Here is a 26,646-nt window from a genome sequence, read left to right as displayed (position 1 = left end):
TTGATAAAAGGACCAAGGTAGATGACTTCTACCTTGGAGACAAAGTGTTAAGATGGGATTCCAAGAGAGAGGATAAGGGGAAACATGGGAAGTTTGACTTCCTATGGAAAGGACCTTATATTATCTATGCCTTACAAGGAAACAATACATATTATCTGAAAAACTTGGATGGCACAGAAACAGAAGAAGGACCAGTTAATGGTCGGATGTTGAAACATTACTTTGATCCTACTTATTAATGTATCCTGATTGTTAACATGTACATACTATATCCTTTGTACTGTCACAGTTTGATTGGATAGTAACTTGTTGGAGTTGAAGCCTGAAGAGAAGGCCCTAAGCTTCAGAAGTGCCACTGTCATATATACAATAAAGCAACGAGCAAAAGAATGTTCCATAGTTCAGTCAAAATCATTCGGAGGCCATCTGACCTGCTGTTCTTGACTTTCCACCAGTAAAAGCCATCCCCAAGTGGAGCCAGTGTTATGCTCCTATACAAATAGGTGTCATATATCATAATTGAATTGATGAGCTATGTAATATGTTCATACCTTTACTTGTTGCAAAGGTTTTCCATGTTTGAAAAAAATCAAAAAATTAAAAAATGTAAAGAGGGTATACCCTAAAAGAAAAATCAAAGGGTAAAAAGAATAAGATGGTCAAAAAAGAGAAAGAAAATGAACCCCACCAAAAGAAATACCAAGGAAAGTGTGCAAGTCTAAATGCCACTACTTTTACTCTCATGCAATAAACAATTGTGTGCAACTTGTCACCCATGCCACAATTGATGAATAGTCAAACAGTTTAAGCTTGACTAGTTCATATTTTCAATTTTATGTTTTAGAGATAGAAAATAAAAATCTGACCAAACTGTTTAATTTTAGCAGATAAGTAGATAGGTAGAGTGAATAAAAGGAGCTCAACAATTTAATCTAAGCCCTTGGATGTAATAAGGTTAGATTTATATAGCTATCTACATGTAAAAGAAAAGAAAGTGTGATAAGGGTTTGCTAGTCTAAGTGCACCCAAATAAAGAAGAAAAAATGTTAGGTTAAAGTAGGTAGGGTAGGTAGATGATGTTACAGAATTACATGTGATGAATAATGACTTTAAATGTGTTAATCTTTACTTTCATCACAAGTACAAGGCAGACATTACACTGAAAGCATTTCAAGCAAAACAAGGTCAAATACTTAACTTCCCCCCTCATTTTCCCCTAAATTCTCACTAATTTCCCCTAAGTACTAAGGCATTTTCTAAATTAGAGGGGCTTAGAGCATTTCTCTGACTTTTGGAGGGACCAGAACCTCAGCCCAATAGTTTATAAAGCCTAAAGTACTTAAAACTATTCATAAGATCACTCATTCACCTTCATAATTCTTTTCCTAAGTAAAATCCTATTTTACTTAGGAAAATTGCAAATATTTCTCATATAAACCCTTTTTCACCCTAAGCCTAAGTTTAACTACACATGTCAAATGTTTTTATACTTAGCGCTTTTCGTTTCATTGTCATATTAATTTTTAACTTATATTGTATAAATCCCTTACAATATTTTCCCTTTCCCATATTATTTAATATATTAAATAATCCCGAAATATTATATATCCCGCCCCCGGTTGAATACAACCATAATCTGTGTTTAAAATAGGATTAATGAGTTAATCCATAATTCATTAAGAACCTTAATCCCCTGCTGCACAAAACAGGATTAATTAGCCCTCATGGTTAATTAATAACCTTATTAGCCAATCTCGCCGCTCCTGATATGATTAAATTAATTCTTAATGTATCGGGCCTGCCTTTGTTAAAACTCCGCATATCGCTTCCTGCATCAACCGATCAGGTCCTCAAGATCTGATGACTATTATCAATATCGCGCGACCCTTTGTGACCGCGCGTTAGCGTGCGATCACAAAGCGGTTTTCTCCCAGCACCTCCGCCACGCGTCAAATGTTCTATGGAATTGCTGGCTCAAGGTCCATTACCACCTCTCCCCAAAAGCGGTGTGATATGAAACCACTTACCGCCCTTCTGCATATGACAAAAACTTCACACCTTTTTTGCTGACGTCGCCTGCCCAAAATCCAAAACCTCGCCAACATTTGACTTTGTAAATAAAACAAACAAGTCATTTTTGTTGCTTTATATTGTAAACTTGTGCGCCCATGCAAAAGAACGTCGAGGTCAACCAATTCAAGCTTCCAGTCGCCAATCTACTCCAAAATCTTGCAGCCGACGCCAACCAGAACCCTCCAGCCACGCCCAACACTTGCATTTTATTAATCATTTCCCAAAAGAGTTATTTATCAAAATCCCAGCTAAACCCTACAAATACTTCTTTTCCACTATTCATTGACGAAAAAACCCAAAATTCATAATAGTTCAGTCAATATTTTCATCACTTAAAGTCTCCTACAGCGTCTGTGTTGCCTATTTTCACATAGAAAATCACAGTTTCCGTCTGAATCCACAAGAACCAGACATGGAAACCCCTTTGGCTCTGAATGTTGCACCCCTAAATGCTCCCCACCAAGATTTAGACTATCTGCCTTTGGCTGATAAGGACTTCCAGATAAAAGACCTTACCACTGACAAAAATCACCTGAAAGTCTTTTTCCAAAGCAGAGATGACTACCTAAGTGGCTCTAATATCCTAGGACTGTGGGAATCCAACCTTCCTATGTCCTTTCTACCTATAGTTCATGTTTTCCCAGAAATAATTCATCATTGCCATGCCAATTATGACCCTAATTGTCGAGCAGTCATGTCCTCGAGCCAAACGTGCTTTTTCCAATAACCGCCGAGTAAATTAACGAAATGTTACAATTTCATTCCAGTCAAGCCCTAACTCCCCTCTCCATGGGAGATTTACTTGAGAAATCAACCAAATTGTCCCAAGACGAACTCAATCGCCTCTATCAAACTTTCATGTCACCGAAACATCAACCTAATGGCCCACCTCCTTAACTGCACACTTTCTTCACAGATATGGGAAAACTCATAGTCGATGTGATATCTTTGATAATGGGCTTCATTACTAGCGAGTTCGTTGATGAGTTAACGCTAGTACTGTTGTCAATTTTTACTCCTGAACATCCCCCTGCTATCAAATATGACTATGCCTCCTACATTGTTGATAAGATTTATGACCAATTCATGAGATTGGAAAAAGAAAGAGTTTTCAAGTATACCACCTTTATATACCAACTCATGCTCTATTATCAGTCAAACAATTTCCCATTCCCTGTCCTGAAACTTGACACCAGAGGAAATCCAAGGTCTATAATCTTTTGGTCTGTAGTATTCCATGATTCCTTTGAAACCCATTACTCCTATAATGAATTCATTGATCTATTTGTTCATCCAGCAACCACCTTATTGACAGGGGTTTCCCCTCCTAGGATTAGTGGTGACGTTAGAAAGACCCTTCAACTTTCCAAGCAGTACAAAGTGGGAGACTGGTATCTATACCAGAACTTCATAGAATCCAGGATATCTAGTTGTGAGCTTGCCCCCTTCAAGTTACCAAAGTATGTTCCAATGCAACTATTTGCATTGGAATACTATAGGGAGATGTGTAATTATGATTTGATCCATTTTACCAAAGCTAAAAAGAAAGCACAGCTTAGGATAAAACATCAAATAGGCCCTTTCGTCTGCAACAGTAGAGAAGCAGGGGATGCAGCAGAGAGAATTCTAGAAAACTACCTTAGATTACAAAAAAGTTTTGGTTGGGCCCCATATGACCCTCATGGCTTTATCTGTGATAGAAGAATGAAGAATAGGTTGTCTCCCTATATGCATCATAGAATCCCAGAAATTGAACAGTTTGCCAACATGGATGAATGGAGAGAGGGGACCTTAGTAGCTACTGATAGTGAACAGGTGAACATAGAAAATGTAATGAGAGATCTTGAAAAGACTCTTGACTTAGATTCTTTTGGGCAGGTACATTATGATAGTTCTCAGAGATCAGCATCAGGAATAAGTGCCTCAGCAGCTGGGACCTCTGAAAGGCACTCACAGTAGACCAATACACTAGCCACAAGGATCTCCAAGGGTAAAGAAACAGACACAAGTACACATGCTACTAAACAGTCCATAATGTCAAAACAACGTGAAACATCCAAAGAGCAGGTCAACATCCAAATTCCTCCAACTCAAGTCAATGTGGTAGAACCACCCATCTTGCAGACTCCTCTGGATGAGGAGAGGACTAACAAGAGAGATAGGGAATTAGCTACCCCAACTAGTGGACCCTCTGAACAGCCCAGTGCTAAGAGGCACAGGCTGAATCCTCTTTCAGAAGAAGAATTCTATGAAGAAAATACTGATAGCCAAAGAAAAGAAGGTGTTGATAGTCATCAGACTTTCCCGGTAGGAGGGACACCTTCCAGCTCACAAAGACATCAATTGGAAAGACAACATAGTGCAGAAGTATCATCCTTTAGGCCTCTAGGAAAAGAAAATCCAGATATCAAGAAAAAGTTCAAAGAAATTAAAGCCAAAAATGAGCCATTAAGGATCCAAGTTTACAATCAATATTTGAAAATGGCTCCCACAAACCAGAACAGGTTGATGTCAGCCTATGACATCAAAGAAGGGAAAATGATAATGAGTTTTTTCAAGCCCAAGGTGCAACAGCCTCAATCAGCTGCAGATTACCTCAAGACTAACTTCGAGGTCATGGCAAAAGACATCCATCCCCTGGACCAGATTGAATTACACAAACAGACAGGGGAGATGGTCTATTCTACACTAACAAGCAAGGCCATGATGGCCCAAAGGCTGGAAAATTCTCTAAACAATACAACTGTCCAACTACAACTGGAGAAAGCCTCTTCATAGGCTAAAAACAATAGGATTAAATCATTAGAAGAAAATGATCATTGGGTTGGGCCATGATCCTAAATATTTGAAGGCTGCAGAAGCCTTAATTAAAAAGAAGGATGAAGACATTACTAATTTGAGAAAGCAACTGAAATTACCACCTTCACGACACCCATAGACAACTGAGGTTATACAACAAAGAACTGAAGAAGAGCTGATGGATTTAGTTCTGAAACTTAATGAGCAGTTAAAGGAGACTGAATAAGAATTAGAGAAATCATTGAAGGACAAGCAGGGAGAGTCGACCTCTCAGCCTCCCAATGTGATTCTAGTAGTTTACACTGCAGTCCCTTCAACCCTTGGAACAACTTTGGCACCTAATGTTCCAGTGGTCACAACAGACGCAGTAACAACAACAACAACAGTAGGTACAACACAAGCAAGAATTTTGGGTCTTAGCCCAGATGAATTAATAAAATCAATGGAGGAATTGAAGCTCCAAGTTACAGAGCTGCAAAAGGTAAAAGAGCAATTTGCTACCTTGGAGCAAAAGTATGATCTTTCAAAAATCAATTTTGCAGAGAAAGTGAGGGAAAACAAAGGATTAGAACAAAAAGTGAAATCATTAGAAAAGGACCTCACATTTGATAGACCCTTGGCAGAAATTAGAAAAATCCTTTGGGCCAACATCACTCAGTCAATAAATGATGTTTGGCCATCTATCCAAATAATTTTTGAGCAGATGGAGTTGATAAAACTAGCCCTAGAAGAAGTCAAAAGAACAAAGGAAGAATTAGGAAGGATGCCTGAAGAGGCTACCAGACTGATTAATTTTTTGAATACTAAGAATAAATATGAGCTTGAAGAATTAGGCATTAGAGAAAGAACCGGGACTATTTTGGAAATTATGTAGGTTTTGACTAAAAGGTCCTTGATGCAGAATTTGGAAAGGAGATGCCTAAATATGCAGGAAGAAATTGATGACTTTATAAAGAAATTCAGTGTATTGAAGAGTAAAGGAATTCCCATTCCTTTAGTTATCAATGACAAGCTGATGACATAGTTAGATTATGCTAATAAGTTGGATAAATATGCAGATAATCATGCCAGCTCATCCTCCAGTACAGTCAAAGCAATACCAACAGGTAGAGTTCTTTTTGATAATCTTGAGAACCTATTCTATGTGGAGCACGAGATAAAACACCTGTTCCAAGTTCAGCTTGATTTTTTCAGATATATAGAGGCTGATGAAATCTTTAGAAAACTTCAAAGAATACCTCAGGAATACTGGTGGGCAGAAATGATAGAAATTTTGTGATTTACCTTTGGCAAAAAAGGTAAATTTCGATTTTTTACCAGAGGCAATGATGGTAACCGAAGATAAACAAGGATTAAACAGGTCAAAGAGTATCAGAGCAGGTAAAGAGTATCAGTGAAAATAGGGTAGCCAACACAGAATTACAAAGAAGACAACAACATGCCCAATCATAGGGCCTGCCTGCAGCACATTCACAAGAATAGGAACAACAAGACATAATTTTGCCTTTTCTTCTATCTATGAGACCATCTGTCTCTATTTTTCATGAAATTTATTGATAATCATCCTAGAATATATCTCACTTTGTTATGAGATATTTTTTGTAAGTTTTTTGTATAAATACTCCCTCAATTGGAGTATTGAGGGTGGATTCTTAGGCATTGTTGTAAAACTTATTATTTTGGAATAAAGTGCTGTTAGACAAATTTTGCATGGCTGGCTGGATGAAGAATTAATGCAAAGGAATTTTCACAGGATTCGTGTGTCAAACATCAGATCAATAAGTATTCTATATCTCATGTGTTAAAGTTTTCTAGTTTATTATATCAACTGTGTTTCATATCTGAATATTAAAATGTAAAAGAATAGTTGAGAAAGTGCTTAAGTGCAATCTGTCTTCAATCGTTTGTATTCTCAATGTTTTCCTCTGAACTAGAATAAGTAGTGAATTCTTAATTGCTCCTGTTTCCTAGTTTACTCATATATGATTATTTAGTAAAGAATTCTTAATTGCTCTTTATTGGTAATCATCCAAGTTCCCTTTTCTTAAAACATGATGAAGGATTCTTAATTGCCCTCCACCCATTTTAAGTCCATTCCATCTTTCCAAGTCTTTATTTGTTCCTTGTTTAGCTATCCTATGCTGTGAAGCCATCCTTTATTGAGAAACCAAATCCAATTGAGTCATTTTCTTTGACTCCATTAGCCCAATGGCCTAAAATATTCAGTCCTACCCCTCTGCTACTGAATTTCACCACCCAAACACAATCAAAGCTCCAAAGCCTTCATAACTAGCCTAATATCTTGTAAAAAAAACTAAAACTTAAAGAAAGATCCCTCTCTGGGTACAAATTGGCTAGATTCTGTACCTAAAATTTGGTTTGTGGTTACCTCAGCCCCCTTTCCTCTTCCCAACAACTTCTAGGAAAATTTGAGTGATAACATCTTCCACATTGAAAACAGAGTCTCCTTCCCATGGAAATTCGAGACAATATGGTCTTGAACTCCCTCCAGAAGAATTTGTCTCGCCTTCGCCACACACTTCTTCCATTCAACTAATTCTTACGCATTGGCTACAACTGGCTTGGGGATTTCTTGATCAATGAAATCCTTCAAACCATTGTCTCCTAATATCGCTTCCATGCGATCCTTCCATGCTATGTAATTTGAGCTGCCATCCAGAGCATACTCGAGTCTCAAGCCATTGAATGCCATTGGTGAAATTTGAAGTATGATACGAATTCAATTTTGTACCTACAACCAAGAATTTCAACCTTTGAATTTCCCTTCTCAGTATACTATTAATAGCTTTGATCACCTTTTCTCTGATACCATGTAGAAATTCTGACTATAGATTTACCTGATTATGCAATATAACTAAAGTAAAATACTTAATCTACTTATACAATCAAACTTGCGGAAGCTTAGTAGTTTTGAGCAAGATCAAGCAGAACACATATAACAAAGAAGAAGAATAAATACACATGAAACACAGAAGAATACTCTAGGGAAAGCCTAAACTAAAAACCCCGCTATTTGTATTATCATATAAGTGGAAATATATTAAGATTACACACAACTTTAGCTCTCACAGTTATCCAGCTCTCAGTGCAATCCCTCACATTGCTCATTGATAGAATAGACTGCTCATATGCCTTCTCCTTTGCCCTCCAAGCCTCCTATTTCCTTGCGCTATTTTCCCTGGGTGATCCAGCTATAACCTTGTGTGTCACTGATCTCACACATTGCTCCAACACACTGTAAAACTGCGCAAATCTCAAGGAATGAATTCCTTCTACATGCAAGATACTTTCTTATAGGAAAATTCTTGCAATTGATAGTACACTATCCCTACCTGTAATCTCAACTGGGTCTTTTTCTGAATTGACATGCATGAGTTATCGATGAGAGAATCTTCAGTTATCTGGAGTACACTAGTTTGATGCATGCATGCATTAACTAACTGAACTCACAATTAGTTCCTTAAACAGTTTGGAACTAATTTAACTAGACTTAACTCAGTTAACTGAGCTAACTAGTTACAACTCAAATACAACTCATCCTTATCTCCTTAATTAAGGGATAATCTCCTTAATTTAAGGGATAAATGTTGCATGACTTCACAAAGACTTCTAGCTTGAATTTCTCCAACTAATTAACTCAAGATGAATTAATTAATTATTTTCCAAGCAGCTGGTGAGACTTAATTCAAATTTTAATTCTCAATTTTAATTCAAGGACAAATTAAAATTGGAATATTCTTGTTGCTACATTTCAACAGGAACCGCCACCAAACTTGGCAGACTTAACTGGCAGTTCTCCAGATTTAGAGGAGGTTTTCTAGAAAAACTGTTTGAGCCATAACTTACTCAATTATCAACCAAATTTCAAAAATGAATAGTCATTTTTGGCTAATTGGCATGCTAGGAATTTATTGGAGTAGGTGTCAGAGGCAAAAGATGTCATATACAGGTGTTTTTGTTCACTTGAATATTTTTGAAGCTTAGGGCCACCAGGTGTTGGAGGCCATTCCGAGAGCAGATGGTAACCAAATTGAGTAAAAAAATAGTCATTTCTGATAGATTTGAATGTTTTTAAACTCATTGGAACAAGTACCAAGAGCATTGGATGCATTTAACAACAATTTGAGCACTATTGAAGCTAATACAAAGGCCCACACTATGAAGTTGGACCAAGGAGATGTAGCCAGGAGGGGTGAACTCCTTCAACAAAAATTTGTGTATCGAGCTCTGTTATTTGTACTTGTTGTGTTTTATATGCTTCTATTCATCCATTTAAATTCATGCTTTTAAGTTCATTCAAAACACTAAATTTCACCAAGTTAGATGAATTGACAATCACATGCTCATGGATAAACTCTCTATGGATAATCAAACCAAAGCAAAGAAAATTTTATATCTAAATATGACACTAGCATATAATTAACTAGCAATCAATTATAGATCAAGTTGGTATTAGAGCACAATGTTCCTTGCTTGATTTTCTTGAAGGGTTTGATAGTTACAATTGTTGTTATGGTTACAAGGTTGAAGTTGCAGAGAGGAGAAGGGAAGATACAGATAGCTAGTCCTAAGATTAGGACAAGAAGGAAGAAGGCTGAGAAAGCACCATCCTCACCCAAATGACCACTCAAGACAACACCTGAATCACCTCAATTTCCATCTCCATCAGTTGAGATTGAAGAGGCACAAATTGCACAAGAGGCTGAAGTTATTGAAGAGGTACAATCAGTACAAATTTCTGAGCCTAAATCCATAGCCATTATGTCTGGAGAAAGGGAGCATGAAGGTCCCTCTTCAGAAGAGGAAGAATTCAAGGAATCTTTCTATAATTTGACTGAGATGGTTAAAGTCCTCTATGTAGAGAGGAACACTAGAATGGTTGGAGAGAGTTATAAACCTCCACATGGAGAAGGAAGCTCAAAAGACAAAAAAGATGAGAAGAAGGATTCCAAAGGGAATGGTGGAAAGCCATCTCCATCTCCATAATCCTCATCATCTTCACCATCTCACACAACATCATCTTCCACTACCACCACTACCCAAACTCATTCCAAAAACCCCAAAAGGAAAAACTCCATTACTGAAATTGGACATAAAATTTGAACTTCCCATGTAGAATGGAGAAGTGAATGCAGAAAATTTGGACAATTGGATTCGATTGTTGGAGGTATATTGAAGAATTTAGAACATTTAAGAAGACGACATAAAGATCCATTTGGCTTCACTGAGGCTAGAAGGAGCTGCACTAGTTTGGTGGGAAGCAAGGACTCAAGAGGAAATGAGAATCCATGGTAATATATCCATTTCTTGGGTTGAATTTGTTTCTACAATTAAAAAATAGTTTTATCCTTTCTAAAGCCTATATGCAAAAATCCATCATGAGTTGGCAAAATTTTAGGAAACTAAAGGCAAAACAGTCCAAGATTATACACAAGAGTTTAGGAAAAAGGATTTGTTATGAGGAGTAAACTTGAATTCATAAGACACACTCTTGAAATATATTGGAGGTTTACATTCCTATTTGCAGCATACTATCCTTATGTTTAACCCAAGAAACTTAGATGAAGTATGTGTGCAAGCCACACATCTTGAGGCAAGGGGAAAACAAAACATAGAGGAGAAATGTGAAAGTGAGGGTAAGGGAAAAGAGAATGGAGGAAAATGGAAGGGAAATAAGAATGCAAGTATAAAAAAAGAGAAGGAAAAACTCACATGCAAAAACTGTTCAAAGAATGGCCATGATAAAGACCATTATTGGCAACTTCATCCAGAATTAAAATCAGATAGATTGAAAGCCAAAGAGAAGGGAAAAACTGTTGCTATAGTTGAAAAAGACTTAGGGTCAGATTCAGGAGATGAGACAAAAATTACAGCTATGGGTTTGAAAGGTCAACATGTTGAAAGTACTAGTTCCTCAAATAGTCACAACAACACTCCAAATGAAGACAAAAGGGAAGAGTTGTTCACTGTCAGAGTAATCTCAAATCATACCAAGATTGATGCACTCTTTGATAGTGGATCACAAGCAAACCTGATTTCAGAAGACTTAGTTAAAGAGCTTAAACTTGAAACTGTACCACATCATAAACCATACCCTTTGGGTTGGATAGTTAAGGATGCCAATTTACAGGTTTCAAGGAAATGCATTTTTAGATTTGCTATTACTGCAAACTTTGTTGATGAAGTTGAGTTAGACGTGGTTCCACTTCACATTTATGGAATTATCTTGGGAAGTCCATATTTGTATGACAGGAAAGTGGTGTTTCATTGCTATGAGCACAAATATCATTTGCTTAAAGATGGGGTGAAGTATATTGTGAGAGCTCATCGCAAGAAACTGAACATTTCTTTAGTTAATGCAGGGAAAATGAAGAGGCTAGTGAATGCAAGTCATAACTTGACATTGTTGATGATCAAACAAAGAGATGTTTTGAATCATACTTTTCATAAAGATGCTTATATTTGTAATGAGTAGTTTTAGAAGGATAACAGGTTGCCTTTGAAAGAAGGTGAAAAACATTTACAACAACCAACATTGGTGTTGAGCAGTGTTGAAAACAAGGTGCCGGTGCAAGAAGTTGCAAAGGTCAAAGAGAAGAGGAGAAAGAAGCTTGGAAAATAAGGCATGGGTTTCACAAATGTTCATTGCTGGTTTCCAAATGACACAATACAATGGCGAAGAAACTTGGGCAAGAGTTGACTCAAGTATAAGGCAAAAGCAGCTAAAAATCGTCATAGAGACAAAGTACAAGGTGAGAAAGATTCTAAGTTTCCTTTGATTGTTGACCAAGGTAGGAACAAGATGTTTTATGCAAAATTAGATTGCTATTATGCAAATTCATAAATATTGCAGCATGATGGTGTCAAAGACAGTAATAGATGGTCGTCGAAATCAAGGAAAAATTTGACTTTTTATGAAAAACTCCAAATGATGAAATTAGGAAAATTTCAATGGATAAAGACTGGAAGGATGAGGGAACAATCCCCTCATCAAAATAATTAGTGATCAAGAGAGCTTTTGGGGTCCAAAAGGCTTCCAGTGGGGAGGAATGATCAAGGATCAATATTTTAGCTAAAAAATGAAAGTGATCAGAATTGCTTCAGACTTGAATTAATGGATAGAGTTCGTCTCCAAATTTTCAACGCTATAAACGGTTCGAAAAACTGACATCGTATGCAAAAGTTAGAGCTTCTGCAAGTTTGGTAAAAAGAAAGCCCCCCGGGGCCAACCCCCACCCCATGTGACCAAGCACCTAAACCAAGAGCTAGGGGCCAACTGTTAAGTGGGATTAGTGTGCCACTAATCAGTTTAGAATTTAATTAATCCATAATTAAGTTGGCGGAATTTATGGTGGAGCCACTAAATCCGGAACCACCACCAAACTTGGTGGACTTAATTGGCAGTTCTCCAGATTTAGAGGAGGTTTTCTAGGAAAAACTGTTTGAGCCATAACTTACTCAATTCTCAACCAAATTTCAAAAATGAATAGTCATTTTTGGCTAATTGGCATGCTGGGAATTCATTGGATCAAGTTTCAGAGGTAGAAGAGGTCATATATAGGTGTTTTTGTTCACTTGAATATTTTTGAAGCCTAGGGCCACCAGGTGTTGGAGGCCATTCCCACAGCAGCTGGTAACCAAATTGAGAAAAAAAATAGTCATTTCTAATAGATTTTAATGTTTTAAACTCATTGGAATAGGTACCAAGATAATTGGATTCATGTAACAGAAATTTGAGCATTATTGAAGCTAATAAAAAAGGCCCACACTATGAAGTTGGACCAAGGAGATGTAGCTCAGGAGGAGTGAATTCCTTCAAGATTTTTTTCTGTATTGAGCTCTGTTATTTGTGCTTGCTGTGTTTTTATATGTTGCTGTTCAGCCATTTAAATTCATGCTTTTAAGTTCATGACAAAACACTAAATTTCACCAAGTTAGATGAAATGACAATCACATGCTCATGGATAAACTTTCTATGGATAAGAAAACCAAAGCAAATAAAATTTTGTATCTAGAAATGACACTAGCATAGCATTAACTAGCAATCAATTTCAGATCAATCCCTCTCTCCTCCTCTCCCTCCCTCTCTCTCTTCCCCTTCTCTCCCTCCCCCTCGCTTCTATCTCTCTTCCCTCTCATTATCCTCTCTCCCTCTCTCTCTCTCTCTCCACCTTTTTCTCCCTATTTCTTTATTCTTACTTCCCTCTCTCCCCCTCCAACTCCATCTCTCTTCCCCTCCCTCTCTCCAATCTATCACATCCTTTCTCTCTCTCTCTCTCTCTCCACCTTTCTTTCTCTATTTCTTTATTCTTACCTCCCTCTCCCCCACTTCAACTCCATCTCTCTTTCCCTCCCTCTCTCCACTCTATCACATCCTCCCTCTCTCTCTCTCTCTCTCTCTCTCTTCACCCTCCAACTCTGTTACTATATCCTTCCCTCTCTCCTCTCTCCTTCTCTCCCCCATTCTCTCCATCTCTCCTTCTTTGTCTCTTTATCTCACCCCCAAACATACACACTCTCTCTTCATCTCTCCTTCTTTGTCTCTTTATCTCACCCCCAAACATGTACACTCTCTCTCCATCTCTCCTTCTTTGTCTCTTTATCTCACCCCCAAACATGCACACACTCTCTCCATCTCTCCCTTGTCACTCCCTCTCTCTCTCCACTTCTCACTCTCTATGTATTTCTTCTTCCCTCCCTCTCTCCTCCTCTCTCTCAAGTCTGCTCTCTCTTAATTCCTCTCTCCCTTTCTCTCCTACCTCCCTCTCTCTTCCCCCATCACTCTCTCTCTTTTCCCTCCAATCCTCTCTCTTCCCCCATCACTCTCCTCCTCTCTCTCAAGTCTTATCTCTCATTCTCCCTCTCTCCCTCTCTCTCTCTCTCTCTCTCCAATCCTCTCTCTTCACACATCACTCTCTCTCTCTCTCTCCCTCTCTCCAACTATGTTACTATATCCCTCCCTCCCTCCTTCTCTCTATCTCTCTTTCTTTGTCTCTTTATCTCACCCCTAAACATACTCTCTCTCTCTCCATCTCTCCCTTGTCACTCCCTCTCTCTCCACTTCTCACTCTCTATGTATTTCTTCTTCCCTCCCTCTCTCCTCCTCTCTTGCAATTCCTCTCTATCATCCTTCCTATCTCTCCCTTTCTCTCCTACCTTCCTCTCTCTTCCCCCATCTCTCTCTCTTTTGCCCTCCAATCCTCTCACTATCTCCTTCACTCTCTCTTTCTCTCTCTCCCCCTCCATCTTTGTGTCCCCCTCTCCCTCTCTTACCCTTCTCTACATCTCTTACTCATCTCCCTCTCTTTCTCTTCTCTTCCTCTCCCCTATCCTTAAGTTTATCTCCATCTCTCCTTTATCACCCCCCTATCTCTCCACCTCTATCACTCCATGTCTTTGTTCTTCCCTCCCATATATATCTAGAGTTAATATATATCATGATATATTATAATATAACAAATTTAATATTGTATTAATCCAAAGTTATTAAATTCAATAATATTAATATTGTAATATATTAATATGAATATTATATTTAATAATAACAATAATATTAATCTTTTGATATTAATATTAAGATTAATAATGTATTTTTGTATGGTATTAATAATTATTTGGCCCATAGGCTTGGTATATAATTAGATCTTGATTTCTAACATATTTTTATTTATTTATCATACCTTTTTATACCTCTTTTATATTTATTTATTTACCATACCTCTTTTATAAATATGGTATTTAGCCCATGGTATTAATAATGATTTGTCCCATGGTATTTGGCTCATAGGATTCACCTAAATAAAACATATTTTTTGAGTTTTCGTAAATATAAAGAGGTTTATGGAATAAATATAAAAAGAGATTTTATTTATTTACCGTACATCTAGTTTATTTATATTTTTATTTTTTTGAGTTTTCGTAAATATAAAGACGTTTATGGAATAAATATAAAAAAAGATTTTATTTATTTACCGTACATCTAGTTTATTTATATTTTTATTTATTTACCATACTTCTGGAGTAAATATTATTGTACCTCTAGTTTATTTATATTTTTATTTATTTACCATACATCTTTTTTGAGTGCTGATTTTTAAATAGGGCTCACATTAGATTAAAAATGTTAAATGTTAAACATTACATTTACGTTTACATTTACATGTTTACGTTTTTATGTGAGATCTACCTCCATACTTGGGTTGTTTACATTTACATTTACATTTAAGTTTACTTTTACATGTTTATGTTTTTATGTGAGATCTACCCCATAACATTTACATTTACATTTAAGTTGTTTACGTTTTTATGTGAGATCTACCCCATACCATTTACATTTACATTTAAGTTTACGTATACATGTTTATATTTCTATGTGAGATCAACCCCGTTTCTATGTGAGATCTACCCCCATACCATTTACATTTACATTTAAGTTGTTTACGTTTACATGTTTACGTTTCTATGTGAGATCTACCCCCATATTGGGTTGTTTACATTTAAGTTTACGTTTACATGTTTATGTTTTTATGTGAGATCTACCCCCATACCATTTACATTTACATTTAAGTTTACGTTTACATGTTTACATTTCTATGTGAGATCAACTCCGTTTCTATGTGAGATCTACCCCCATACTGAAACCTACCCCCATACTGAGCTCTTACTACTTAGGAAAAGAATTAATATATAAGTTAATGTATACCATTTTAAAAAATATGGAACAAGATTCTTAACCAAATATATTTATCCCCACATTATCATGGATATTCCTAATTTGTAAATAGGATTTGTTACAATACCATGGCTTATCGATACCAAATAACTAAAAATTCAAAACTCACTTGATATGACACTTGTTCATATGATATTTTTTTAATTAATCAATCTAATTAAAAGGGAAAATAAACATAACTACTTTGGAGATATATCTCAACCTACTAAGAATATTCTACCATCTACCTAATAATTATTGATAATCAAATAAAAATTCTAGAAGCCCTATTCTAAAATAGATAAAATTTAAATTAGAATTCAATTAATTTTTATGATTATATATATATATATATATATAAACACTACTTTACCATGAAAATACCCTTTTTACATTACCATGGGCCACATGCTCAATATGTCACCTCTTGATATGCCATTTTCTTAAATTAATTAATTTGATTACTACTAAGAATATTCCTCTGTGAAGTTAAAACTCTACCATCCACCTTAAATCCATAGTAAACATCAAAATAATTCACGATACATATTTTAGCCTATATCCATCTTAACTCGAGATCTACCAAGTGCTAAGAGGGATCGAATCTCTCTCTTGAGGTGTAAACCTCTTTTAGAGTGAAAATAAGTTTGATTTACTCTCGTTTAATTATTAGCCTTTAAATAGGCCACATTAGAGAAAACCATAGGCATGATTTTATTTATTTTATTTTATTTTTTATGTATTTAATTTAATTTTTGTTTATTTTGACTGAGTCAAATTGTTAAACATTACAATTGACTGAGTCAAATGGTTAAACATTACAACATCTCTACTATACTAGGTTGGAGCCTCTCGCACAATTAAAATAATAATAAAAACTAACTAAATTATAACTCTATTTGGAACACTATTCTTAACCATGGAGATTCTTATTTTGTAAATATGATTTGATACAATAATAAAAACTAACTAAATTGTAACTCTATTTGGAACACTATTTTTAACCATAGAGATTCTTATTTTGTAAATATGATTTGATACAATATCATTGACCAATACCATGGTTATCAATACACATGCCCAAAAAAACGCAACTCACTTCATATTATACTTGTTCACATGACATTTTTTTTAATTAACTAATTTAATTAAAATGGAAAAAATCACATAACTATTTTGAAGATAAATCTCAAACTTTGATTTCTGTTTACTACTAAAAATACTCTAGAATATTTCACAGAGATTAAAAGCACCCACCTAAAAATTATTGATAATTAAATTAAAATTGTGTAAGTCCTATTTCAAAATAAACACGCCTAACAATGTAATTACTAAATAATACTATTCTTGAAACAATTTGTAAAATTCTATATAAATGAAAATAAAAAATGACAAAAAAAAAACACAAAAATGATTTCTTAGAACTCATCTATTTTCATGTTCTCCCCCTCCTTCAGAAAAATAACTCATCTATTTTCATGTTCTCCCCTCCTTCAGAAAAACAAGCTTATTTTGCCATTGTCTTGTAAACATTTTTCCGATCTATTTTACACAGTTAGCTGTAAATATACCTTTAATTAATCATGGAATTGGTTTCTCATTAAGATTCTTGATTGGAAGAGAGACACGACTCAAAGGAAAAAATCAAAACGAGATGATTGAAACATCCAAATTTAAGATATGTATTTCCTCTCATCCGGTCCTTAAATAAGGGTAGTGATTGAAATTAAATTATAAAAATAAGAAAAAGAAGACACAAATTTAAAGTACTTCATTAAGTATTAAAATTTTAAACAATTTAATAATTTGTTACTAGCTTTTTCCATTAAGTACAAGTGAGACTAAGATTTTAAACAACTTAATAATTTGTTACTAGTTTTTTTCAAGCTTATTTAGCAAAATGAAACCATATGTGATTTTCATGGATAACTACATCAGCAAATAAAAAGTTGAATTCCAACATAAATTCAATAGACTTAGTGTTGATTCCCTAACATCAACCTCCTTGGAGCAACCATAATCCAATGTTGAGTTCACCCCTAGTCATCTTACGAATATTCTTCTTTCTAGGTACTAGTAAGTCACATAGCACTATAATATGGGTAGTTTTGACCTTTGAAAATTTATGTAGTAAACCCTGCATTATTTGTATGATGTGTTAATCTATGTTAGGTTTGTAATAATCACATGTTGTAGAAATGTGAAAAACATTGTAATTATTTTTAGTCTAGAGTTTAAAGTCAAGGTTTGATAAGTAAATTTGTATGAGTTTTAGTAGTGGCATTAGGGGAACTTTGAGGTCTAAAATGGGTCTTCTAAAGAAAATGACAAAATAATAAAATAAGACATATGAATTTAAAAAAAAAAGAATTTTTTTTTTTTTTTTAAATTGTATTTTTGGCTTATTTCTTTGTAGGTATACTCAAATTTCAAGAGTAGTCACTCGTTGGATGTGGAATTGAATTCCGCATCCAACGAGTACCCACTTTGCATACTTATGAGTAGATCTTGATTGAAAAAATTGAAAATACATGAAAAATGTGTTCACATATTTTTTTTTAGTATTTTCAATATATATATATATATTTTTTCAATCTAGATCTACTTAAGAGTATGCAAAGTGGGTACTCGTTGGATGTGAAATTTATTTCTGCATCCAACGATCATCTACTCTTGCAATTTGAGTGAATCTACAAGGAGATAAGTTGAAATACAATAAAAATTAGTTTTCTTCTTTGCCCTCCAAAATATTTTCCCCTGGTAATGACATCACCTTCTTGAATCCTGTGGGCTCTTTTAAAGGTAATTTTTTTAATACATTTTTTTGTTTTGAGGCCCATTTTTAACCTCAATATTCCCCTAGTGGGTTAGGATTAATGTGTGGTTTTTATGGTCCAAAGAAATTAAGAACCAAAAGTACACGCCATGTATACCGAGTGAGCTTGAAGAGAGATAAGTTACACAATAACTCTTTAAAGAATATGAGAACTTCCTTCAAATACCCAAATACATTGATACATCAAAATCATATGTCCTCAATAATGACTATGATTTCTATAGATACATATTCACACATTACATATATATTTACATATTACATGTACATTTAACCCCATATATGGCCCCCCTTGGGATAATATCATATACATTTAATCCCATACATGTACCCCTTAAGGTCATATCACACTGCCCTCTTTTTTTAGATTTGTCCCAAATATTTCCAATTAAGGATTTACATGTGATGAAACCAAATAATATGATTTCCTTATATCCTTGCATTCTTCTTTCCATTGATGATGGTCCATCCATCCAAATTAAATTCTTTTTAGTCTTACTCCTTGATGGCTAGTTGTTACATAGTTTCCTTTCATTGATTCCAAGTAGTGTTGTTGTGACTTCTCCAATTCATAGTGGTTGTTGATATGATAATGTTGATGGGTGTTCAAATTGACACATTTTCAACATTCGCTCATAACCTTTTTGATGTCATTCTTCCACTTTCCATTTCTTCCTTATGCATTTTTCATCCATTATTACCCTATTTCTAGTGTAGGTATGGAGAATCTATTTTTCTCTATTTTTACACTTATTTTTTATGTATCATGTTGGGAAATTGTCATCTTTCATGCTAACACTATCAAATAGGAGAAAAAATCACTGGGTACACTAGCTATAATCCCACAACAAGTGTTGTTAGATGACCCACAAGCGCTGCAACTCCTCAAACCAAGACAAGAAAGTGCTGTGAATCTCCTCCATGCCATTGCTGCAACTCCTTTGTGTTGTTGCAACTTTGACATGGACACTTATAGAAGAGAATTTTGTAACTCACCTATAACCAATGAAGTTGATGCATCTCAAGAATATCGCATTGAGAATGAAATCCTTAGACTTCGTGTTGTTGTAACTCCCATTGCTGTGACCTCCATTGCTACAATTCCAACATACTACACGAGCTCGTTGATCAATGCTCCAACTGCATGCTCAATATAATCTCTCACGATGGAAGATAATGAAGGAAAGTGGGTGATTGATTAAGAAGGATGAGTCAATTTCCAACAATGCCCAACTCATCTTTTGTTTAATTCATACCAATTTTTGAACTAACTGTTGTAACATGACAAACCACCTGACTCTATTAAGCTAGTTGTTTGACATTTCACTTAGTTTAGATAGTACACATCTTGTATAAATACCTTGCTTCCTTCGAAGATTAGGGAGGAGAAAAAGAAAGGAAGAATTTACTGTTAATAGTTGTGTAATTTCTCTATTCTATGTAATAAAAAAACTCTTTTTCTCTAATCGCTTGATTGTGTGACTACTGAAGATTCCATAGTACCTTGTATAAGGAGGTAGGGTCCTCTCCTTAGCTTGACATTGCTAGGTAGCATTAGCAGGTAGTTAGTATTTATAGTTTTGATAATTTACAATTATTTCTTATTGTTGTAATTCCATTGATTATCTTTTGCTACAACGTCATTAGTTTCCCTTTGCTGCAATTTCAAATTTTTTTTGCTGTGTTATAATCATGTTACTTGCTTATTGCTGCAAGGGTAGATTATGTAATTTAGGCATTAATTCTAGAATTAACGATTGACTAACTTATTTGCATATTCCTAGAAAATTATAGCTATTGTAGCAACTTGCCAATAACTTACTTTTACTCTGTTTTCAACAGCAATTTATGATCGAAAAATGTATGATGTTTAGATTTTTTTTTTTTTTTTGGGTTATCTCATCATTCATTGCATCATTGGTGCATGCCATTGCATAAAAGTTACAACATATCGAGAAAAACATTATACTTAAACAAGTCACTTCTAACATGTGGTGTGTTTACTTTCATGAATTGTGAGTTACTTTCCCTAGAATTTATCTTTCTACAAGAATGCTTTATTTCCTACAAAATGTGGTGTGTTTAGTCAGATAAATGATTGTAAAATCATGTATTGTGACAACTATCATAATTAGATGAATTTTGAGGTAAAAATGGGTCTCAAAACAAAAAATGTACTAACAAAATTATCTTTAAAAGAATCAATAGGATTCACGATGATGATGTCATCCATAGGGAAAATATTTTGGAGGGAAAAGAAGAAAATTAGTTTTTTAATTGTATTTTCAACTTATCTCCTTATAGGTTTACTCAAATTTGAAGTGTAGACACCCGTTGGATGCATAATTAAATTCTGGATTGAATGGATACCCACTATGCATACTTTTGGGAAGACCCGCCTCGAAAAAAATGAATATACATTAAAAAAGTGTGTTGAACATGGTTTTTTAATTTATCTTCAAATTTTTTCAATTTGGGTCTTCTCATAAATATGCAAAGTGGGTACTCGTTGGATGTGGAATTTAATCCCACATCCAATAGGTGTCTACACTTGAAATTTGAGTAAACCCATAAGGAGATAAGCTAAAAATATAATAAAAAAAGAAATTTCCTTTCTTTTTATTCAAAAATTCATAACTCTTTTTTTTATTTTCCTTAGGAGACCTATTTTATACCTCAAAATTCCCTTAATGATCATTAAAACCTCAAGACACATAACAGATTGCATTAGCATATATTGTGCACAACAATTTGCAGTGCCAAACAAACCTTAGATTGACAACTTAAATGTATAATTAATCAATTTATCACTAAGATAAATAGAAGTACTTGAAAATCTTGTCAATTTTGGCGTCGTTGCGAGGGAATTGTTAATAGTACAATCAATTTTGTGTCAATTTTTATGTAAATTTATTTGTTGATTTTTGAAATTTTAAAACTTGATTATTTTTCTTTTATTTTTTTGTTCTTATTTTTGTTATTTTTGTTGTTTTGTTTTGTTTTTGTTTTGTTTTGTTTTTGTTTTTGTTTTTTTGTTTTGCTTTGTTTTTTGTTTTTGTTTTTTGTTTTGTTTTGCTTGTTTTTTGTTTTGTTTTGTTTGTGTTTTTTGTTTTGTTTGTTTTTCCAATACGACTTTGTTAGATTCTAAGGAATAGGGACCAATTTGGTAAATTTATCAAGAAAGCCTTCCATACTAACACTGTAGGACATTCACAAGAGAGAAAGCAATAGGGTCAACCAAACTACTTGACAACACAACAATCTCTCATGCTAAGAAAGACTTGAATCTTCTATAGGGTTATGCTAAAAAAGTTGGAGTTGACTAAATCTTAGATGCAATAGAGATTTCATGGAAAATTTCACGGGCAAAATTTCGCCCAAGGGTGAAATTAACGGGTTTCAAATTTTGATTAGGCAATTTTTTTTATATCATAGTGCATTATTATCAATCACCTCAAATTTATATTTAAAAAATTAGGTATGGAGGTTAGTCTAACCTTGTTTCAGTGGATAGGGGAAAAATTTAGCCCTTAAAATTAGGAGCTACAAACTTTCCATTCACCCCAATTTGCAAGAATAAGTGTTTATGATAGCTATTTACCCCTCCCATTTGGTGCAAAATGAGCTTCTTTCTTTCATTCACCCCATTTCATGGTATTGGGATTAATTTGGAGAAAATAGCCCCCATTTTCTTGGAACAGATGGTCACAAAAGAATGATTCCTCTCTATTTTAAAATTTAGGAGTGTTCTTTCCATTTTCAGAGTTTGCATATGCTTAGTCATAGTCACATCTAATGCATGAGACTTGTTTGCAAAGCTGTGGGATTTGAATTTTTAAGTCAAGGCTTTGTACACAGTGGTACATGTAACTTCTCTCAATATGTTGTGTATTTCTTCTACATTCCAATTCCTCTTGCATGCACTCTCTTTCCCTCTTAAATTTTTTATTTTGCTTCACTTTTTGGAACTATAATAACTTTTGTTTGGGAAAGTCTTGGGTTTTGGTTTGAAGCTCTGAAATAATATTTTCACTGTTATATAGATCTCTACCATCCATTATTATAGTTTTTGTATGTAATGGTTAGAGTAGAATAGAGTTTTATTTTTAATTTAGGGAAACCATGTAGTTGAGCTAATATTTAAGTTCACTAATGTAACTTCCCATGTTTTTTGTTGTTGTTGTTGAAGTCTAAGCCTTTTTGCAACACCTTTTTCTTCTCTATTACTAGTTATGCATAATTTATAGCCTAGATTAATGAAACTTGCTCTAATAATAAGAATTCTATGATATAACCAACCCATCTAAATGTATTTGCATTTTAAATACTCCATCCATAAATAAGAGATGCACAACACAAAATGATGGCTGCTACCATCCTGTCCTCCTTTAGATTTTATTTAAGAATATTAAAAAGTAGTATTGAAGCAATGTACAAAATTAAATGACTTTAGTTACCCTAATATTTATGAGATTGGTTTAAAATTTCCAAATGTTACAAGAGCTAGAGCCACATCATTGTATTGATGAGTCTTTTGGAACCATATTTTCTTGTTACAAATTATAGATTCTTCTTTTATTAGGGTTGATCTATGTATTTTATCATTTTGGTGATGTTAACCTTACCAAATATGCTCAAAACAATAGATGTTTAGTAAATCATAAATTAAGTGGCGGTTGGAATGATAACAAGAATTTCTATGGTTGCGTAATGTTGTTTTATGTTTGAAGAATCTACATAAGCTAATCAAGCTTTTGATGAGGGATAAATTGAAGCTCTATCTTGAGAATAAATCATAGGTACAGTGAATATTGAACTTTGAAATTTTACTATAAATATATTGAAGTCATATGACTTAATGATAATTCATTAAACTTCATAGAACAATTTATTAAAACCATCCATATAATCTTTCTGCAATTTTGATGCAACTTAAAACTTCCATCGTTAAGTGAACTAGAAAAAATGAAGATTGAGTTTTCTAAACCAATGATGATAGGACCCACATATATTGGCATTCGCCAACCAAAATCTGCATCGTGAATAAGCATTCAACTCTAACTTTTGATGCATATTCGACCCCAACCAAAATCTATGATATATATATATATATATATATATATATATATATATATATATATATATATATATATATATATATATATATATATATATATATATATATATATATATATATATATCAAATATTTGTATGTTTTTTTTTCCAAATATTTTATTTTAAGAATTCTTTTAAAGATAATGAGGTCTTATTCAAAACCACTTGAAAAGATAATATAATCATATGGTAATATTTAAGTTAATAGTGGAAGACTTGGACATTGGAAGTGAGTGTTGATTGAGTAATTAGGATCATTCATCACCCTCCAAAAAATACAAGCCATACAATTTTTCCCTATCTGTAAACCTAAACAAACATTTTTTTCTTCACCAAATCAATGTTCACATGTGGGTTAAAGGCAATAATTGCTCGGATAAAAATGGAAGAACTAGGAAAAAGAAATGATATTGATTTGTATCATTTTATGACTGATCTTGTTACAAAGATATTGGTTCGAATGCTAACTAGGATATCTTCTTCAGGGAGTTTATAACTTGACACTGTAGTAGAGATAAGTGAATTTGACTTGATTTCATAGTAGCTATAAACACTTGATCTAGAATGTAGTGTTCATATATTAGAGATGTATGAGAATTGCTGAGTATATAGGAGAATGTGGATATACTTATTTGAGATGAAATTGGATTACTAGGAAACTACGAATGGTACCCTAATGATATAAGTTTAGGTGTAGAAGACCTTATAACTGTTATGGTCTAATATATTCATGTTGTTGTGTTGCAAACTATAATGGATTTATAGTATGCAAATCATATGGAGTGTCAATTTTACAAATTCTCATAGCATATTGCTATGCATAGATAATAATGACCCTTTTATACAACTTATATAATACTTTTGAAACTATTATCATTGATCATTCTCAGGAGAACACAATAATCCAAATATGTACTACTTGCAACTTTGGTCAAACCTCTTTATCTATGAGGTGGTTATATTGTGCAAAACTATCACGTGGCTATATTGGGTTAGAATACAGAAAAATCCAAATATGTATTGCATGCAACTTTGGTGAAACATCTCTATCTATGAGGTGGTTGTATTGTAAAAAACTATCATGTGGTTATGGTGGGTTATTGTATTCTTCAGAGAATATAATAATCCAAACCTCTCCATCTATTGTATTATAAAAAAATATATTGATATTATTACTAACCATAGTATTTCTTTAATAATAATATTACAATATATTACATTAAATCTATTTTAAATAATAATAATATATGAGGAGCTAGAAACAAAGAGTAACAGAGAGTAAGGATAGGAGGGGGAGAGAGAGGAGGAAAATGATGACCCCACTCATAAAAAGAAAATTGTGAAGAAGTTCAAGAGGAATCAGAGCAACCATTGCATCACTATTAAGGAGAACTGACGTAGATCAAAGGGTATTGATTCACTTGTGAGGAGAAAGTTCAAGGGCTTTGCCTTTATTCCCAATATTGGTTATGAATTTAACAAAATACTAGGAACTACTTTCCAAATGGCTTAAAGAAGTTTGTTGTGTATAATGTTAAATATTTGGACCTTCTTATGATGCAAAATAGGACATTTTGGGTTAAAATTGCACATAACATTTCAACATTGAAGAGGAAAGCTATTGTGAAGTGAGCTTCACAACTTGATATCATGGTCACAAAAAAATCAACAAAGTTGCATAACCAAGAGGACGAGTTGAATTCTCTATTTTGTCATGTTGATGTGAATTGCAAATGATATGTGTTGTTGATGTTGTTAAACAATGCTTGTCCCAATAGAAATCACTGAGAACATATTATTTTTTATTGCAAATACTAGTTATTTTAATTATTACAAGTTAGATTATGAGCATTCCATAATTCATATGATTTTGATAGGAGTTACTTTGTTTGAGATTATCAATATGTTTCATTTTGGTGGGGATTTGTAGGGAAAATTCTTTACATGCCTGACAATTAAAAAAAACAATAAAATAATAGAGTTAATACACATATTAGAATCCCAAAGTTAAGTGACTACCCTTTAATTCTGGGCATTCCATTAGGTCCTTTAAAAGTGAGAATAACTTTGAAGGTTCTCATAGAAGGAATATTTAAGATGCCTCTAAGGAGCCCAAACAAGTCAAAGGAAAAAGTTATAATATGAGTGGTTTTGGCTTCTACTTTTGCCATTGTGATATCAAAGAAAAATGGGTTTTTAACCCTCAAATGGAAGGGGGGGCACAAATGGAGGAAAAGCATGGAATGAAAAATCCACTTACAAACTCTATGTTATTGTTGAATAAGCTTCTAAGGTCGAATCAATTCTAACAAGAAACACAATTCATTCATAAGGTTTCATGCGTTTACCAAACCCTTACTATACAAGAGGGTGGATTTCATGAAATACCAAATAATTTAGTCAAGACATAAGTTTATTTTACTGGCCAAATCTCCTTGCACTCCTAAGATTCATCCAAGTGTATTTCCTTAGAAGCAAGAGAATCCACTAAGATCAACTGATATAATATAGAAATTTATTATATTATTAAAAATGATATATTGATATTATTATTAGCAATAGTATTATTTTAATATTAATTTAATACTGTTATTACAACATATTAAATTAATCTTATTTTTAATAATAATACTACAATAATAATAATATATAATATAGAGAAGTTTCATACAAATATGTATTTCTTGCAATTTTGGTGAAACTGGCATGGTGCATTATGGAAATTTTGAGGTCTAAAATGAGACTCTTAAGGAAAATAATAAAATAATAATTAAGATAATAAATTAAGAGTTATCAGATCTAGAAAAAACCCTAGAAGGAGGGATCCGAATAATGTTGGCTATGACAATCAGCTGCAGCTCTGGATAGTCCATATCGGTTGCAGAAAGTCTGTATTCGTCTACAACGCATCGTCTCCGTTTCGATCTAAATTTTCTAGACTGCGGTGCTTGGATTCTGTGTTTAATAAGGGTACCAGACATTTCTTATTTCCCCAAAGGAATGCTCAAGTCGTTGGCAATGGCTGTCGCGGAGTTGTCACTATGGTGGGCACTGGGAAGTGCTTGGTGGTAGCATTATGGAGGAAAGCTA

At 33.9% G+C, this 26,646-nt stretch overlaps 1 pseudogene; it reads left to right on the top strand.

Moving 5' to 3' along the window:
• The first annotated feature begins 4,107 nt into the window (after positions 1–4,107).
• On the top strand, positions 4,108–25,293 carry LOC149206217 (large ribosomal subunit protein eL32z pseudogene; annotated as a pseudogene).
• The last annotated feature ends 1,353 nt before the right edge of the window (positions 25,294–26,646 follow it).

The sequence above is a fragment of the Pinus tabuliformis genome, chromosome 1_2 (assembly GCF_031772625.1).
Source record: "Pinus tabuliformis cultivar Carrire ecotype Pingquan chromosome 1_2, CPIR1, whole genome shotgun sequence".
Classification (NCBI taxonomy): Eukaryota; Viridiplantae; Streptophyta; class Pinopsida; order Pinales; family Pinaceae; genus Pinus; species Pinus tabuliformis.
This window is presented reverse-complemented; position numbering and strand designations above follow the sequence as displayed.